The 18,175-nt window shown below is 46.0% G+C and overlaps 1 non-coding gene across 1 annotated transcript; it reads left to right on the forward strand.

The window, feature by feature from the left end:
- The first annotated feature begins 11,133 nt into the window (after positions 1–11,133).
- Positions 11,134–11,205, forward strand: trnae-cuc (transfer RNA glutamic acid (anticodon CUC)). Its single transcript has one exon. It is a non-coding gene; the product is annotated as a tRNA-Glu (tRNA).
- Positions 11,206–18,175: the final 6,970 nt, after the last annotated feature.

The raw sequence follows: 18,175 nt of genomic DNA on the forward strand, positions 1-18,175 counted from the left end.
GGGACAGCATAAACACATAACATCATTCTCGCCCAGACAGAAGCCGTTCAGCCCATCGAGTCCACGGCGACTCTCTGCCACTTTTCTCTCTCTGAGGTTATTCACAATCAGTGATATCTGTCCTAATAGTAAGGGGCTGTGTCTGAGTGGTGATACGGTTTGTGACATGCTGATCCTTTTGTCATTCACGTCCGAACCGGCGTGGCGAATTACTGCAGGGAATGGATGAAACCGCAAGGCATGTGTTTCAACTTTATCAGCTCATTGGCACCTCAAAGAAGTGGTTTTGCGAATCAGTTCATAGGAAACCGACGAAGAACAGGAAACGACCACTCAGACCTGCAAAAAGCATGTTACTTGAACCGTGTGAGTTTCCTGAGTGTATCGGTATGATACAGGATATTCAGGAAGTAGGTGCGAAGGCAAGATACAGAATAGAGTACCATTACAAAGGAAAGCTGCTGAAGGAGACATTGAGCAATAGCAGAGGATGGTTTCGATCCATCGACCGCTGGGTTATGGGCCCAGCACGCTCCCGGTTTCCACAGAACACTTCAGGTTTTCGTCTGACACGCGGCATGCACGTTCGAAAGTGGGCGGCACGGTGGAACAGTGGTTAGCACTGCTGTCTCACAGCACCAGCGCCAGGTTCAATTCCCACCTCAGGCGACTCTGTGTGGAGTTTGCACATTCTCCCCGTGTCTGCGTGGGTTTCCTCCGGGTGCTCCGGTTTCCTCCCATAATCCAAAAGAAATGTTCAGGTTAGGTGAATTGGCCAGGCTAAATTGCCTGCAGTGTTAGGTAAGGGGTAAATGTAGGAGAATGGGTCTGGGTGGATTACGCTTCGGTGTGGACTTGTTGGTTCCAAGGGCCTGTTTCCACACTGTAAGTAATCTAATCTAATCTCCACTACTGTCGTGTAATATGCTGTTTCACAGACAAAATGAGGCTGTGTAAATATTAACTTGTTTCTAACTTCCCACATTCTGTTGGTCGAATTGTGATTTCATTCTGAGTCACAACATGTGTCACAGCGCACACCTTCACTCTGCTGGTTCAACACAGTAAGTAAACGTGTTTCTCTATTCTCTTGCCTTCTCAGCGTAAATCTGCACATTGTTACTTTAAACATGACCGCCGAATTTCCTTTTGCGTCTGTTGAATTTGCCTCTTTGTCAATGTCAGTTAGGGATTTACTGACCCCAACCATTCCCTGTACGAAAGCGTTCTTCCTCATGTCACCTTTAGTTCTTTTCCTCGTGACTTTAAAACTGCCGAATCATTGCCGATCCTTTCAGGCGTGGGAGCACTTTAACTGCATTACTTTCTCTGCCTGGATCCCGCATGACTTGGAAAGTTTCAATCAGGCCAGATTTCAAACTTCTGTTCTCCGAGGAGAGCTGTCCTAATGTTCCAATCTTGCTTCATTGCTGACATTCCTTAAACACGGCACCACTGAAGTCAACGCAATATTCCATCATTTCACTTCCTTGCTTGCTTTCTGCCCAATTCGTTCTCCAACCTCGTTTAGCGAGGTTGAGAAAGTTAATCGGGCACTTTTGCACAAATCAGGAAACGCGGGCTCGCTGGGGATTTGAACCCGGGATGTTTCGCAGGGGAAAACGCAAAGCGAGAACCATACCCCTAGATGAACGAGCGACACAGATCGCAAGCCGCCACTGCCACTCCACGTCTTCAACCAGCTGAGTCTTGCTCAGTGTGAAATACATTTGACATTGCTCTGAGAATTGCAAGCGGCAAAGAGTTTCCAGAACAGCTGCTTCTCATTCTGTCTCCCTGCTGCTGTTTGTCCCGGGCCCGCTCGACTGGCAGAAAGTTGAACAGTTTTATTTCTAAACTTTTCTCTCACACCGGAGTAACCAGTGACAAGCATTGCCCTCCTCAACATAGGGTACAGAGAACAACAGAAGACCACTCAGATCTCCACGAGGGTATCATCTCAACTGTGCACATTGGGCCAGAATATCAATGTGAAATATTTATGTCGACGTTTTTTGGGAAAGAGATGAGAAGGCGGGGTGCAGAACAGAGCGCCGTTATATGGGAAAGCTGGTAAAGACGACATTGACTGAATAGGAGAAGTAGTTTCCCTTCTGGGTGATGTTCCCATCACGCACCCACAGACATATCGCCGTCGTGCAAATATAAACTCTGTCTAAATTCCCATATTCTATTTTTTCGAACTGTGATTTCGCCAAAAGCACAAAATTTCAACACTCGCAACGTTCCAGCTTTAACAAAGTGTTCATAGATATATTTAGCGAACACCTGGAAGAAATTTGAGGACTCTTGAACTTTAAGTCGAAGGAAAGGAAGTTTGCCTCGAGGGCTGTGTAATGTGGAGATTTGTTCCCCATGTGAACTGGTGGTGGTTGACCATCCCAGTGCTTCCCGATGCAGGTTGCCCTGACCCACAGGGAGGTTTCTTTGATAAACTGCCCGAGGGCTTCCAGCCGTGCCGTGACGTTACAGGGCGAGCCGCCGACGATGGCCTGCAGCTGCACAATAATGATGCTGGCCCCGCAACATGAATACAAATTAGTTCATGAGTCACGTGGAACTGAATCATTCTATGGAAAGTTCTTTCAACTTCACGGATTTATATATGAGAGGAAGTAAATGGGCAGGGCTTACACCTCGGGTCCACTCTTCCTTCTGTCGCAACATCCCACACCCACCTCCCATTGTCCCAAGGCACTTTCCCCTGCAACCGCCGAATGCGTAACACCTGCCCCTTTACCTGCTCCCTCCTGAATATCCAAGGGCTCGAACATATCTTCCAGGTAAAGCAGCACTTTACCTGCACATTTGCCACAAACTAGTCTACTGCATTCGTTGCTCACAGTGTGGTTTCCCCAACGTAGCATGAAGCATAAACTGGGTGACTACTTCGCAGAATTATCTTGGTTCTGCCTGCAGAAGATCCTATGGCTCTCCAGTCTTCAACATCGAGTTCAATATTGTTTGGACCCGAACTCCCCCATGCCCTTGATCCTTACCACACCCACACGAGGCCTTGTTATCACATAGTCTGTTGTTACACACGACTTATTGTTAGCCAGGAACAGTCTCCATTAACAGTTAGTCACCCTCCTACACAGATCGTTATTCACGCCTTTGTCCCTCCAATGTTCTCCCACTGAACTGGCAGCAAAGGTAGCAATGTGGACTGGTATCCCTGAGTCAGCTGTTTGTCCCATCTCCAGGAACAGGGCTCCCTCCACTGGTGGATAATTAAACCATTTTGCTGTTGCGCTGACGTGAGGAGATTGTGTAAATATAAACTTTTTCTAAATTCCCACCTTCCGTTGGTCGAACTGTGAGTTCACTCTGAATCACAACACGTGTCACAGCGCATTTGGAGGCCCACCTTAGCTCTGCTGGTTCTACACAGCAAGTAAATGAGAGTCTCTATTCGTATCATTCCCTTGCCTTCTCCCTGTAAATCTCCACATTGTTACTTTGAACATGACCACCGAATTCCCTTTTGTGTTTTTGAATCTGCCTCTTTGTCACGGTCAGACAGGGATTTACGGATCCGAACCACTCCCTGTGCGAAAATGTTCTTCCTAGTGTCACTTTTACTTTTTTTCCAAACGCCTTGAAATCTCTGCCGATTTTTTTGGGAAATTGAAAGGATTCTCATTCCTGCACATGAGGCTGAATTGATTTAATTTCTAACGTAAAGGACTGCGGATGCTGAGAATCCGAGACAGAAAGAGGAACTGCTGGAGAAACTCAGCGGGTTTGGCAGTATCGGTTGGAGAAAACAGAGTTCTGCAATTTCTGTTTTTGTTTTTAACTGAAAGTTCATTTCATTTTTCGGGATGAAACACCCAGACTCTCCATGTGCAGATATTCAATCCTTTCGAAACCTGTGAAGTGATTGGATTCAAACAAACCCAGCAATAATTCACTCTTTCTCAGCTCCACAGGCAGAGTGACCTGGGAAATGAAGCTGTCAGTGTGGTTCTTTATTCGTGGGCCGAGTGGTTAATGCGATGGACTTGAGATCTATTGCTGTTTCCCCACGCAGGTATGAACCTTGCCGACTCGAGTTGAGAAATGTCGTCAATAAGAAAGGGAGACTGTTTCCCGGTTTCTTCTTTAAAATTCTAATCAGTGGAGGGGGAAAGATATTTCACTCACATTGGGACTGGTAGGAATCTGCAACCCACTGCCTGTCAGGGTGGAACAAGCAGATACCCGCAGAGCTTCGTTTGAGGCAATGAGTCAAGTGTTTGGAAATGAGACTAGAACAGTGAGAGGCTTGAAATCGTGATCAAAATGAAGCAGGCACCTAAGAACAAAGGTGTTTTATTTCCCAATGAAATATACTGCTTCACAAAGTTGGGACGATGGAAGGAAGCAGTGATGGTGATTATCTTTGGCTGTTCACCTTGTGAATGTTCCCATTGCTGCGCATGTCCGTGTTAACGTCAGAACTCTGCAGCATGGGGGCGCAATGGATGACGCATCTGACTCCAGCTACCTGTTTGAAATGCAGCTCACACCTTCTTCACACACCCCAATTAATCTTTCTCATTGTCCTGAAGCCGCCCTACGGTTTCAATTCCTGATCTGCAGGAACGAGACTCTTTTCACTGTCTCTCGTTAGTAAATGTCCCTGAGAACATCATAAGACCATAAGACCATAAGACGTAGGAGTGGAAGTAAGGCCATTCGGCCCATCGAGTCCACTCCGCCATTCAATCATGGCTGATGCGCATTTCAGCTCCACTTACCAGCGTTCTCCTCGTAGCTCTTAATTCCTCTAGACAACAAGAATCTATCAATCTCGGCCTTGAAGACATTTAGCGTCCCGGCTTCCACTGCACTCCGTGGCAATGAATTCCACAGGCCCACCACTCTCTGGCTGAAGAAATGTCTCCGCATTTCTGTTCTGAAATGACCCCCTCTAATTCTAAGGCTGTGTCCACGGGTCCTAGTCTCCTCGTCTAACGGAAACAATTTCCTAGCATCCACCTTTTCCAAGCCATGTATTATTTTGTACGTCTCGATGAAGTCACCCCTTAATCTTCTAAACTCCAACGAATACAATCCCAGTATCCTCAGCCGTTCCTCATATGTTAGACCTGTTATTCCAGGGATCATCCGTGTGAATCTCCGCTGGACACGTTCCAGTGCCAGTATGTCCTTCCTGAGGTGTGGGGACCAAAACTGGACACAGTACTCCAAATGGGGCCTAACCAGAGCTTTATAAAGTCTTAGTAGTACATCTCTGCTTTTATATTCCAACCCTCTTGAGATAAGAGACAACATTGCATTCGCTTTCTTAATCACGGACTCAACCTGCATGTTTACCTTGAGAGAATCCTCGACTAGCACTCCCAGATCCCTTTGTGCTTTGGCTTTATTAATTTTCTCACCATTTAGAAAGTAGTCTATGCTTTTATTCTTTTTGCCAAAGTGCAATACCTCGCACTTGCTCACGTTAAATTCCATCAGCCATTTCCTGGACCACTCTCCCAACCTGTCTAGATCCTTCTGTAGCCTTCCCACTTCCTCAGTACTACCTGCCTGTCCACCTAACTTCGTATCATCGGCAAACTTCGCTAGAATGCCCCCGGTTCCCTCATCCAAATCATTAATATATAATGCGAACAGCTGTGGCCCCAGCACCGAACCCTGCGGGACACCGCTCGTCACCGGCTGCCATTCTGAAAAAGAACCTTTTATCGCAACTCTCTGCCTTCTGTTCGACAGCCAATCCTCAATCCATCCCGGCAGCTCACCTCGAACACCATGGGCCCTCACCTTGCTCAGCAGCCTCCCGTGTGGCACCTTATCAAAGGTCTTTTGAAAGTCTAGATAGACCACATCCACTGGGTTTCCCTGCTCTAACCTACTTGTTACCTCTTCAAAAAATTCCAACAGGTTTGTCAGGCATGACCTCCCTTTACTAAATCCATGTTGACTTATCAGACTCTGCTCTTCCAAGAATTTAGAAACCTCATCCTTAATGATGGATTCTAGAATTTTACCAACAACCGAGGTTAAACTGATTGGCCTATAATTTTCCATCTTTTGCCTTGATCCTTTCTTGAACAAGGGGGTTACAACAGCCATCTTCCAATCATCCGGGACCTTTCCTGACTCCAGTGACTCTTGAAAGATCTCAACCAATGCCTCTGCTATTTCCTCAGCCACCTCTCTCAGAACTCTAGGGTGTATCCCATCGGGGCCAGGTGATTTATCAATTTTAAGACTTTTTAACTTTTCTAGCACTATCTCTTTCATAATGGCAACCATACTCAACTCAGCCCCGTGACACCCTTTAATTTTTGGGATATTACTCATGTCTTCCACTGTGAAAACTGACGCAAAGTACTTGTTAAGTTCTCCTGCTATTTCCTTATCTCCCATCACTAGGCTTTCTGCATCAGTTTGAAATGGCCCAATCTCTACTTTTGTCTGTCGTTTGTTTCTTATGTACTGAAAGAAACTTTTACTATTATTTTTAATATTACTGGCTAGCCTACCTTCATATTTGATCCGCTCATTTCTTATTACACTCTTTGTTATACTCTGTTTGCTTTTGTATCCTTCCCAATCTTCTGATTTCCCACTGTTCTTAGCCACTTTATAGGATCTCTCTTTTTCTTTAATACATTTCCTGACTTCCTTTGTCAGCCAAGGTTGTCTAATCCCTCCCCGGATAATCTTTCTTTTCTTGGGAATGAACCTCTGTACAGTGTCCTCAATTATACCTACAAACTCCTGCCATTTTTGCTCTACTGTCTTCCCGGTTAGCCTCTGCTTCCAGTCTATTTTAGTCAGTTCCTCTCTCATGCCCTCATAATTACCTTTATTCAACTGTAACACCATTACATCAGATTTTGCCTTTTCCCTTTCAAACTCCAGACTGAACTCTACCATATTATGGTCGCTACTTCCTAAGGGTTCCCGTGCTTTAAGATTTTTTATAGAGTCTGGTTCATTGCAAAGCACTAGGTCCAGAATAGCCTGCTCTCTTCTGGGCTCCATGACAAGCTGTTCCAAAAAGCCATCCTGTAAGCATTCCATGAATTCCCTTTCTTTAGATCCACTAGCAACATTATTTACCCAGTCCACCTGCATATTGAAGTCTCCCATGATCACTGTGACCTTGCCTTTCTGACACGCCTTCTCTATTTCCCGGCACATGTTGCGACCCTGGTCCTGACCACTGTTAGGAGGTCTATACACAACTCCAATTATGTTTTTTTTGCCTTTGTGGTTCCTCAATTCCACACACACAGACTCCACATCATCCGACGCTATGTCATTCAATACCATAGATTTAATTTTGTTCACGTCACAGCGCTGTCAGAGGAGGGGAAGCTGAAATAGGCTGACAAGCCCAATACTCACCTTTCCTGTTGGAAACATTCCATGAGAAATATTAGGCCTCCACTTGTGACCGAACATTTACGTTGCTGCCTTAGACACCCTTTGGGGTTCTCCCGCCCAGTGTGGTAACCTGCTGACTATGCTTTCTTCGCTGGCGATTTTAAATGACTTCCTATTGGTTGCATTATCGCTCAAACTTCACAAAACCCGTCTCAATAAAGCCACGTTTTCTCACGTCTGGGAATTTATTGCCATGCAGGAAACTCGTGTTCTGAACAAAAACCGCAGCACACTCAAAACGTCGGCTCTGTTTACCTTTCCACAGATGCTGCTCGACCCGTTGGCTTTCTGTAGTATTCCCTGTGTTTGTTCAATACAAATGCGGCTTTCCATTAAAGAACTTCAATCCCTTTCCTCTAGTAACTGACCCTCGTCAGTGGCAATAGGTTCTTCTGATCATTAACCTGCCCATTCCCACCACTTGTTCTCCCATCATTGCCAACAGCCCCTGGACATCTCCAGTTAACCTTCTTTGCTCCAAAGAGAACATTCCCAAAAGTGGAAATACCTCATGCCTGGACATGATGCAAGTGTTACAATCGGGAAGAGATTTTGGCAAAATATTGTCAGTTAGCAGGTGGAAAAATGTTCATGAAGTAAAACAGAAATCCCAGTCTCCCGCTTTGTGACTCTTTAGAAACTCTTTGGGAAATGGAATTAGAGGAGAATGAAGGAATGAACTGTCCGACTGAGCAGAGACAGTCCAGACACCGTCCCCTTGTTTAAGAGGCCGGGAGATTGACTCTATTATTCTCGGGACATGAACTGAACTGAGACATTGAAAAAATTCTCGTTGCTGCACATCAGGAATTCAAACCCCTTCTCGGTTCCGGGTCACTATGAAAAGTCGGGAACAGGCAAAACACTGAAAGGCTCAAAGGGCGATGGCCCCGGTGTAGGAAAGCTAGTTCCTAGTGACATGGATGTGCCTGCAGATGGTGGGATCAGACTGTCCCCATGTCTTCACAATGAATGGCCCAGGCTTTAGCATATAAAAGTAAAACTGTAGAGGACAGTGTACATGCTAGGCACGACAGACAGAATTATGCATTGACGAACCGCCTCCTCTAACAGACTGTGCAAGCTGTGCTTTTACGTATCTCTCTATCGCAATTGGCCAGCCTGTAAGTTGTTAATCGGAAGGTTGGTGGTTGGAGACCACCCAGGCACGGAGTGTTTGTTGTTCTCGCTCCTACCGCTTTCTTGGCTGCGAAGATGAGCGTTTTTAATGGTGTCAGGAAAATGTTTCCCAAACGGAAATCTTCTCCACTGAGGAAGCACAAAGGGGTTTCTGAATTGATTTAATTTCGAACGTAAAGGACTACGAATGCTGAGAATCCGAAACAGAAAGAGAAACGGCTGGAGAAACTCAGCAGGTTTGGCTGTACCTGGATAAGGAAAAAAAAGATTTCTGAAATGTTGTCTCTGATTCTCTTTCTACAGATGCTGCCTGACATGCTGAGTTGCTCCGGCAATTTCAGTTTTTGTTTTTAACTGAACGTCCATTTCATCTTTCGGGATGAAACACCCAGACTCGCCATTTGCAGATATTTAACACTTTCGAAACCTGTAAAGTGATTGGATTCAAACAAGTTCTGCAATGATTCACTCTTTCTCAGCTCCACAGACAGAGAGACCTGGGAAATGAAGCTGTCAGTGTGGTTCTGTATTCGTGGGCCGAGTGGTTAATGCGACAGACTTGAAATCCATTGCGGTTTCCCCACGGAGGTGTGAACCCTGCCGACTACAGTTGAGAACTGTCGTCAGAAAGAAAGGGAGATTGCTCCACGGTTTTTTTTTAGATGCACATCAGTGGAGGGGTTGAAATATTTCAATCACGTTGAGACTGGTCGGGAATCTGCAACCCACTGCCTGTCAGGGTGGAACAAGCAGATACCCACAGAGCTGCTTTTGAGGCAATGAGTCAAGTGTTTGGAAATGAGACTAGAACAGTGAGGGGCATGAAGTCGTGATCGAAATGAAGCAGGTACCTAAGAACAAAGGTGTTTTATTTCCCAATGAAAGATACTGCTTCACAAAGTTGAGACAATGGAAGGGAATCAGTGACGGTGATTATCTTTGGCTGTTCACCTTGTGAATATTCCCATTGCTGCGCATGTCCGTGTTCACGTCAGAGCTCTGCAGCATGGTGGCGTTAGATACTCACAGTGCCAGGGGCGCAATGGATGACGCATCTGACTCCACCTACCTGTTTGAAATGCAACTCACAGCTTCTTCACACACCCCAATTAATCTTTCTCATTGTCCTGAAGCCGGCATACGGTTTGAATTCCTGATCTGCAGGAACGAGACTCTTTTCACTGTCTCGCGTCAGTAAGTGTCCCTGAGAACATCAGAGTCAAGCCACAGCGCTGTCAGAGGAGGGGACGCTGAAAGAGCCCCACACGCTGCTCACGGGCACATTTCAATTTCCCCAACTCACCGCCCCAACCACTGCGGCTCCTGGGAGTGGAGAGGGAACAAACACCAAAACCCAGTCTCAGTTTTGTAAATCTTCAGGAAATATGAAAGCTGTTCATCCCTTTGGATCTTCCATCCTGGGCTGACAGCGTTGATTTTAAATGGCTGTCCAGTCAGTGCCGATTCTTTTTGGCTGAAAAAAAATCTTCCTTATCTCATCCCAGCATTTCTTGCCACAGAGAACTGTGCGGCAGAGTTCATGTATATATTTCTTTGTATGGTATTTTGTAAATAACATTCGTTTGCTGGTTGTTTGTATCGGGTATTTCAGGTTCATTAGCCGCTGTTTAAGTGTGTTGGTAGGTTTGTGGGCTACCATGATGCTGAGAGGGCTGAGTTGTCTGGACATCATTTCCCAGATGTCTTGAATGTAAAGTAATGTGGCTAGGGTTTCTGCACACGTTGCGTCTGCTTGAGTCAGTTTGTTGATGTGAAATCGGCACACTGGGTTTACTGGTTAGGCAAAAGTGAGGACTGCAGATGCTGGAAACCAGAGTTTAGATCAGAGTGGTGCTGGAAAAGCACAGGAGGTCAAACAGCTTCCGAGGAGCAGGAAAATCGCTGTTTCGGGCAAAAGCCCTTCATCAGGAATAGAGGCAGGACGCCTCCAGGGTGGAGAGATAAATTGGTGGTGGTGGGGTGGGGGGGGGAGCTGAGCAGAAGGTAGCAAAGAGTACAATAGGTGAATGGGGGTGGGGGTGGAGGTGGCAGGTCAGAGAGGAGGGTGGAGCGGATAGGTGGTCAGGGAGATTGGAAGGTAGGACAGGTCAGCTGTAAGGTTGGAACTGAGGTAAGGTAGGGGAGGGGAAATGAGGAAACTGGTGAAGTCCACATTGATGTCCTGGGGGTTGAATGTATCGGAGGCGGAAGATGCGGCGTTCTTCCTCCATGCATCTGATGGGGAGGGAGCGGCGATGGAGAAGGCCTAGGACCTGCATGTCCTCGGCAGAGTGGGAGGGAGGTGGGGGGAAATGTTGGGCCAGAGGGCGATGGGGTTGATTGGTGCGGGTGCCCTGGAGATGTTCCCTCAGCGCTGTGACTTTACTCTGCGAGGAGTCTCCAGTCTCCCCAATGTAGAGGAGACCGCACCGGGAGCAATGGATACAAGAAATGATATTGGTGGTTGCACAGGTGAAAGCCTTCGATATACCGCGGCTCGGGTTCGATTTTCGGGCAGGTTAGTCATTTCTAGCAGATCTGACACCATGCATTGACATCTCCCTGGTGGTCTAGTGGTTAGGATACGGCGCTCTCACCGCCGCGGCCCGGGTTCGATTCCCGGTCAGGGAAGCAATTTTCTGTGGGGTTTGTTGGCTACCCGTTCTTCTTAAATGCGCTGTCCAGTTATTGATTGGTCTTCGAAGTTCCTGGGTGCTCCAGTGTGTCGTGTCTCGTTGAAATAGTGTCCTGATTCAGATTTGTTTGTATGTGCAGGGATCATTGCTTCTGTCGCTAAGTTCTTGGTTCGCGTGCGTTGTTTTCCTGTAGACGCTGTTTTGAATTTACCATTGACTGTTCGCTCTACTGTGACGTCGAGAAATGGCACTTTGTTGTTGTTCTCCTCTTTTGTGAATTTTATGCCCGTAAGGATATTGTTGATGGTGTTGTAGGTTTCCTCTAATTTGTTTCATTTTTTGATGACAAAAGTGTCATCACTGTAGCGGACACAAAGTTGGGTTGGATCGTTGAAAGGGCTGTTTGTTCGAGTCTCTGCATTATTGCTTCTGCTAGGAATCCTGACACTGGTGGTTTCATGGGTGTTCCGTTGATTTGTTTGTAGGGCTTGTTACTGAATATGAAGTGGGTGATAAGGCACAGTTCCACGAGCTTGACACTGTTATCTTGTTAAAGCACAACATTATTCCATCATCTTCGATCTTGGTGTCTTTGGTGTTCAGGAATTCTTGGATGGAGTAAATGGAGTGACGTGAATCTTCGACTTGGTGTTTTAATCTTCAGTGGAGGCCTTTGACTAGTCTGTATATTGGTGTTCCAAGTAGTGAGACTGTGGCCTGAGGGGTCTCCTGGTTTGAAGAGGAGGAGAACAACAACAAAGTGCCATTCTTAGATGTCACAGTAGAACGAACAGTCAATGGGGAACTTCAAACTAGCGTCGACAGAAAAACAACACACGCAAACCAAGTTCTTAACCACAGAAGCAATCATCCCAACACCCACAAACGAAGCTGCATCAGGACATTATATCAACGAGCCACTACACACTGCAGCACAGAGAAACTACGAAGAGCAGAAGAGAAATACGTATATAGTGTATTTAAGGAGAACAGGTACCCAATAAACCCAGTCCGCCGATTTCTCAGTGATGCTGCCAAGCTGACTTTCAAAAATTCGTTTGGCCCTCCATTCTTTCCTGTTTGTTTTTTGTTGGTTTTGAAAGCTTTCGCAATCCTCTGACTGAGTATTGGAGTTGGGAAGTTCTGTTGTGGCTGTTCAGGACATTGGTTAGACCACTTTTGGAATATTGTGTGCAATTCTGGTCTCCCTCCTATCAGAAGCATATTGTGAAATTTGAAACTGTTCTGAAGCACCAATGGTTCCGCAGAGGGGAAGAGGCCCTTCTGCTGCCCTGAGTGCGGGAAGGCCTTCAGTGATTCCTCTGCCCTGCTGACGTACCAGTTGGTCCACACCAGGGAAGGCCGTTCTCCGGCCCCAAGTGCGAGATGGCCTTCAGCAGTTCTTCCCACCTGCTGAGACACCAGTGGGTCCACACCGAGGAGAGGCCATTCTTCTGCCCAGATGTCACAGTGCAGGAAGGGCTTTGCTCTTTCCTCCGACCTGCTGGCCCATTGGTGGGTCCACATTGGGGAGAGGTCGTTCAGTTGCCCTAAGTGCAGGAAGGCCTTCAGCAATTCCTCAGCCCTGCTGAGGCACCAGTCCGTCCACACCGTGGAGAGGCCCTTCAGCTGGCACGACTGTGGGAAGAGGTTCATGTTTTCCTGCAACTTGCGGAAGCACCACCGGGGGCACCAGCGCTCCCAGCAATCAGATCCCACCGGTGACGCTGCCTTCGGTCACACCCCAGGACTGAACCTCTGCCAGTTCTGACAGTGGGTGCAGTGGGAGAGTAGGTGGGCTGTTTTTGTTTTCTGCTGGACTGCAAGTGCCTCCCCTACACCCCACAACCACAACCCCATGGTGCCTCAGGGTTAGCACTGCTGCCTCATGGCACCGGAACCCAGGATCAATTCCACCCTAGGGGGTCTGTGTGCAATATACGGAGGGTAGAAAAATGGATCTGAGTAGGTTACTCTTCGGAAGATCAGTGCAGATGTGTTGGGCTGAAGGACCTGGTTCCACATTGTAGGAGTTCTACGATACTATGAGCTTTGCTTTCAATGGACACTGCTGCTCATTGAGCCCGGGACTGCACATTGCCAATGAAATGTTCCAGAGAAACCTAAGACCGCAAGACCATCGGAGCAGAAGTTAGTCCATTCGGCCCGTCAAGTCTTCTCTGCCATTCTTTAGTGACAAAAGTAGTGCAGATGAGATTAGCTACAGTGTGGAAACAGGCAATTTGCCCCAACAAGTCCACACCGACCCTCCGAAGACTAACCCATCCAGACCCGTTTCCCTTTGACTAATGTACCGAACTCTATGGGCAATTAAGCATTGCCAATCCACATGACCTGCACATCTTTGGTTTATGGAAGAAAACAGGATCATCCAGTGAAAACCCACGCAGACACTGGGAGAATGTGCAAACTCCTCACAGACAACCACCCAAGGCTGGAATCAAACCTGGGTCCACGGCACTATGAGGCTGCAGTCGTAACACTGAGCCACTACATGTTGCAACCCGTAGCAGGCAAGCAGGAGGTTGGGAGAATACAGCAAGCCAGGCAGCACCAGGATGTGGAGTAGTCAGCGTTTTGGGTATTAACCCTTCTTCAGGACTGAAACGCTAACTTCTCTGTGAGAAACGATTTACGGGAATATTGCTGAGGGTTGGAGGGTTTGAGCTACAGGGAGAGGCTGAATAGGATGGGGCTGTTTTCACTGGAGCATCGGAGGCAGAGGAGTGACCCAATAGAAGTTACAAAATTATGAGGGATATTGACAGGGTAATAGACAAGGTCTTTTCCCTGGGATGGGGGAGTCCAGAACTAGAGGGCATAGGTTTAGAGTAAGAGGCGAAATATATTAAAGGGACAACGTCTTCATGCAGAGGGTGGTATATATATGAAATAAGCTGCCAGCGTATATGGGTCAGGTGCTGTCAAATGGGACTCGATTAATTTAGGATATCAGCTCAGCATGGACAAGTTGGACAGAAGGGTCTGTTTCCATGCTGTTTGTGTCTCTGACTACTGGTCCTGAAGTAAGTTTAAAAGAGAGTCCAAGTAAATTTGAATAGTTCAATCTTGTTGAGCTCACCTCCTGAAAAGTTTCAAATGAATCCCTCTGAGAGATACTGTTTAAACATGCTGAGTTGCACAAACTATCCCATCAAGTTCAAAACAAACCCAGAGTTAAAGACGTCAGAAGTCAGAACACCAAGGGGACCAATACTGATCACAATATTCCAGGTGCAGCCTCATCAACGTCCTGTATAACTACAACATAACTTGCCAACATCTATACTCAATTCCCTAATTGATGAAGGCCAGTGTGCTGAAACCTTTCTTCACTGCCTTGTGTATCGATGTTATCAGAGATATAGGACCTACTTTAAACTGATCCACAATCCAGCTTCTGGGAGCACAGAAGCAGAGTAGTGCTGCGTGAGTGTGCTGGGCAGATGAACCAGAGATCGATGGGTCAAAACCATGTGACGCTATTGCTCAATGTCTCCGTAAGCTGCTTTCATTTACAAAGATGGTCTGTTCTGTGTCTTGCCTTTGCATCTGCTTCCCAAAGCTTCTTCAGTGGAGGAGTGGCAGCTGGAGCCCAGAAGTCCAACGACCCCCCGGAGCTGAAGGAAGGTCCAAGCTCCAAGAAGCGGGCGGTAAGGCTGGAGGCTGGGTTTGATCAAGGATTGTATTTTTAACTCATTTAAATGGTACCTACTGTATGGGGTTATGGTTTACATTAAAACCAGAGGATCATATCAGAGTGTTTATATTTAGCAGTGCTAGTTGGTAAAATACACTCTCTGGAGGAGCACCTTCTATGATGCTGCATTTCTTGCCTTAATGCACTTCTCCCATTTCTTATCTCCCATCTTGATTTTATATTTTTTTGGTCAAATTTAATTTCATATTAATCAGACTTGGTATTCACTGTGTGCTATTAATTTGTTTCTTCGAATATTGTAAGTCAAAATTAATGCTGTAATTTCATTTCTGGTGTCAGAGTTTGACATTGAATGTGCAGATGTGAATTCCAGTAAGCTGTGAAAATACATCAAGAACTTGTGGATTTTAACAAAAAGAGCAGTTCACTGATATTCATGGCATTGTCTCATTTGGGAGTGATGATTCAAATCTGACCAACAAACCGTTTCATGCAGTCACCCAATTTAATTAAAATATTCTTTAATTTAATTGAAGAAAATAACTCTGGCAGGCTAAGATTTATGCAATCTATTTATAAGATTATTTCCACTGCGCGCAATATGGTCTCATCCACATTGGGGAAACTGGATGCCAACTAGCGGAACGTTTCAGGGAACAACTCTGGGACAATAAAACCAAACGACCGACGGCCCTGTGTCTGAACAGTTTAACTCCCCCTCTCATTCCACCAAGGACATGCAAGCCCTGGATCTCCTACACTGCCAAGCTCTTGCAACCCGACGCTTGTAGGAAAAACGCCTCATCATCTGCCTTGGGACTATCCAACCACATGGGATCCATATCGATTTCATCAGTTTCCTAATTCCCTCTCCCACACCTTGTCCAAGATCCAACCTTCCAATTCGACACCAACCTCTTGACCTGTCATACCTGTCCACCTTGCTTCTCACCTATTTGCTCCACCCTCATCTCTGACCTATCACCATCAATCCCTACCTCTATCTATCTATTGCACTCCCAGCTGCCTTCCCTCCAGCCCCACTTCCTTCCCAGCTATCTCTCAGCCCCCTTGGGCCACCCTTTATTCCTGATGAAGAGCTTATGCTCTAAACCAAGACTGTGATGAAGCAACATCCTCAACAAATAGGAAATAGCTCCCAAGTCAGATTTCATTCCCTCTTCTGTTTCCCCATTCTTTCAGAAATAAGAAATGTCTTTTTTCACCATTACTTCAGCCAGCTTTAAAGAATCATTTCAACCTGTTTTTCTAACAATTGTGGAGGTGACCAAAAGCAAACATTTCACTCCTCCTCAATGTCCCATTTCTCCTCCTATGAGTCATTTTGTCATGTTGTCTCTGTTACAAGCAGCCGAGTGCACTTGGTTTCTGAATTGAAATTTGGCCGTTGAAGTGAACAGGATTAATATTTATCGAAGGCTAGCTGTGTTTGCACTAACTGTAATTATCCACCAATATGATGTATTTTGTTCCACCAAAACTGGAAACAATGATCTGTGTTTATATTAGGATGTAGAAAGTCATCCCAGCGATCTTCACGTTATTATAGTTTACTGAGGCCATAACAGCGTTCTGTGGCAGTTTGATGTGACTAAAACTTGGATGGAAAGAATGTAGATTGATGAGAAGTCGAAATGGCAGAGTCTCTGGCCACAATCGATCTGTCTGGCTTGATTATATGAGTGGCGACTGTTCAAGAGCAACTTCCACTCCATCACTTCAACCAGCAAGAGGAGATAAGTGTAAACACAACATTCCAACTGTGACATATACGCATTGCTTCGATGTTATTGATCAAAATCCTGGAACTCGCTCCTGAACATTTATTATAGACCACATCATATTTGTGAAGCAATTTAAGAGGCAGCTCACCACCACTTTTCCAAGGACAGTTTGGAAAGATTTGCTGGCAGAGCCAATGATATTCGCACGATATCGAGGACAGTCTAATCGTATGGATAGATGATTGGCTAACCAATGATGCAGTAGGGATAAGGGGCATGTTCAGGATCGCAACTTGTAACGAGCAATGTGCCACAGGGATCAGGGCTGGGGCCAAAATTATTTACAATATGGATATGAATTACTTGGAAACATGAAGTGAATGTACTATTGCCAAGACTGCAGTTGATTGGAATGCAGGTGGTGAGGATGACATGGAGAGGGATATCGACAGGTTAAGCAAATGAGCAAACCCTTGGCAGATGGAATAGAATGTGGGAAAATGAGGTTGTGCACTTTGCCAGCAGGAAATGTGCTGAATGTTAAATGGAGAAAGTTGCTGAATAGGAGGATTTGGAAGCATCTATGAACTCTTCATCTAAGTTCAGTGAGTAATAGGGAAGGCAAAAGGGAGATTGGCCTTTAAATAGAGTATAAAAGTGGGGAGGTTATAGCGAACCTCCGCCTGGATATTTTGATTGAAAGTGCAGTGAAGATTCAACCAGCTGACAGTAGATCTGAATCACATGTAGATCAGACCAGTTTCGGACAGCAGGAAACCAGATAAGTTTTTAAAACAAACCACAACGATTTCACCATTAGACTCTTAATTCCAGATTTATATTGAATTCAGATTCCACCATCTGCCCTGGCAGGTTTTGAACCCAAGTCCCCAGAACATTAACTGGCTGAATAGTCTGGTGACAATAAAGTCGGACATCGCCTCCCCGGACACATTGGCATATTGTGTTTAGAGGTAACAAAGGAGCGAGAGGTTGCAGCAGCTGCTAAGTTGTTGATATTACACAAGGGAACATCAGCACGCTCAGTAATGGCACATACTGAAGCCATGGCCCTGTATCAGAGGTAAGGGCTCGGGAACCATAAAAAATAGGAACAGGAATACGCCATTCAGCCCCTTGAGCCTGCTCCTCCATTCAATAGGATCGTGGCTGATCTGACATTCCCCACATCCACTTCCCTGCCCTTTTCCTGTAACTGTTCATCCCCCGGCTGTTCACGAATCTATCGATCCTTGTTTTAAATGTGACAAGAAGGCTGTCAACAGAGTTACTGGGGTTGGAGGGGGTGTCAGGTCGAACTTGGGGATTAAAACAATGGCTTCACCCTTCACAATATTTAACTAAGGGAATGTTTATGGTTATCCAATGCTGGAAATTGGGCAGGCATTCAGATGAAATTATTGGTAAATTATAAATGACAGAGGAGTCGGGAGAGAAGTGGTGTTCAGGCACACTTGGATATCATCAGTATAGATGCCAACACCAGCAGCTACGGTTAAATAAATAAGAACGGAAGA

The sequence above is a fragment of the Chiloscyllium plagiosum genome, unplaced genomic scaffold (assembly GCF_037043375.1).
Source record: "Chiloscyllium plagiosum isolate Xiang-an unplaced genomic scaffold, Cpla_swu_hap1 HiC_scaffold_27, whole genome shotgun sequence".
NCBI classification, from domain to species: domain Eukaryota; kingdom Metazoa; phylum Chordata; class Chondrichthyes; order Orectolobiformes; family Hemiscylliidae; genus Chiloscyllium; species Chiloscyllium plagiosum.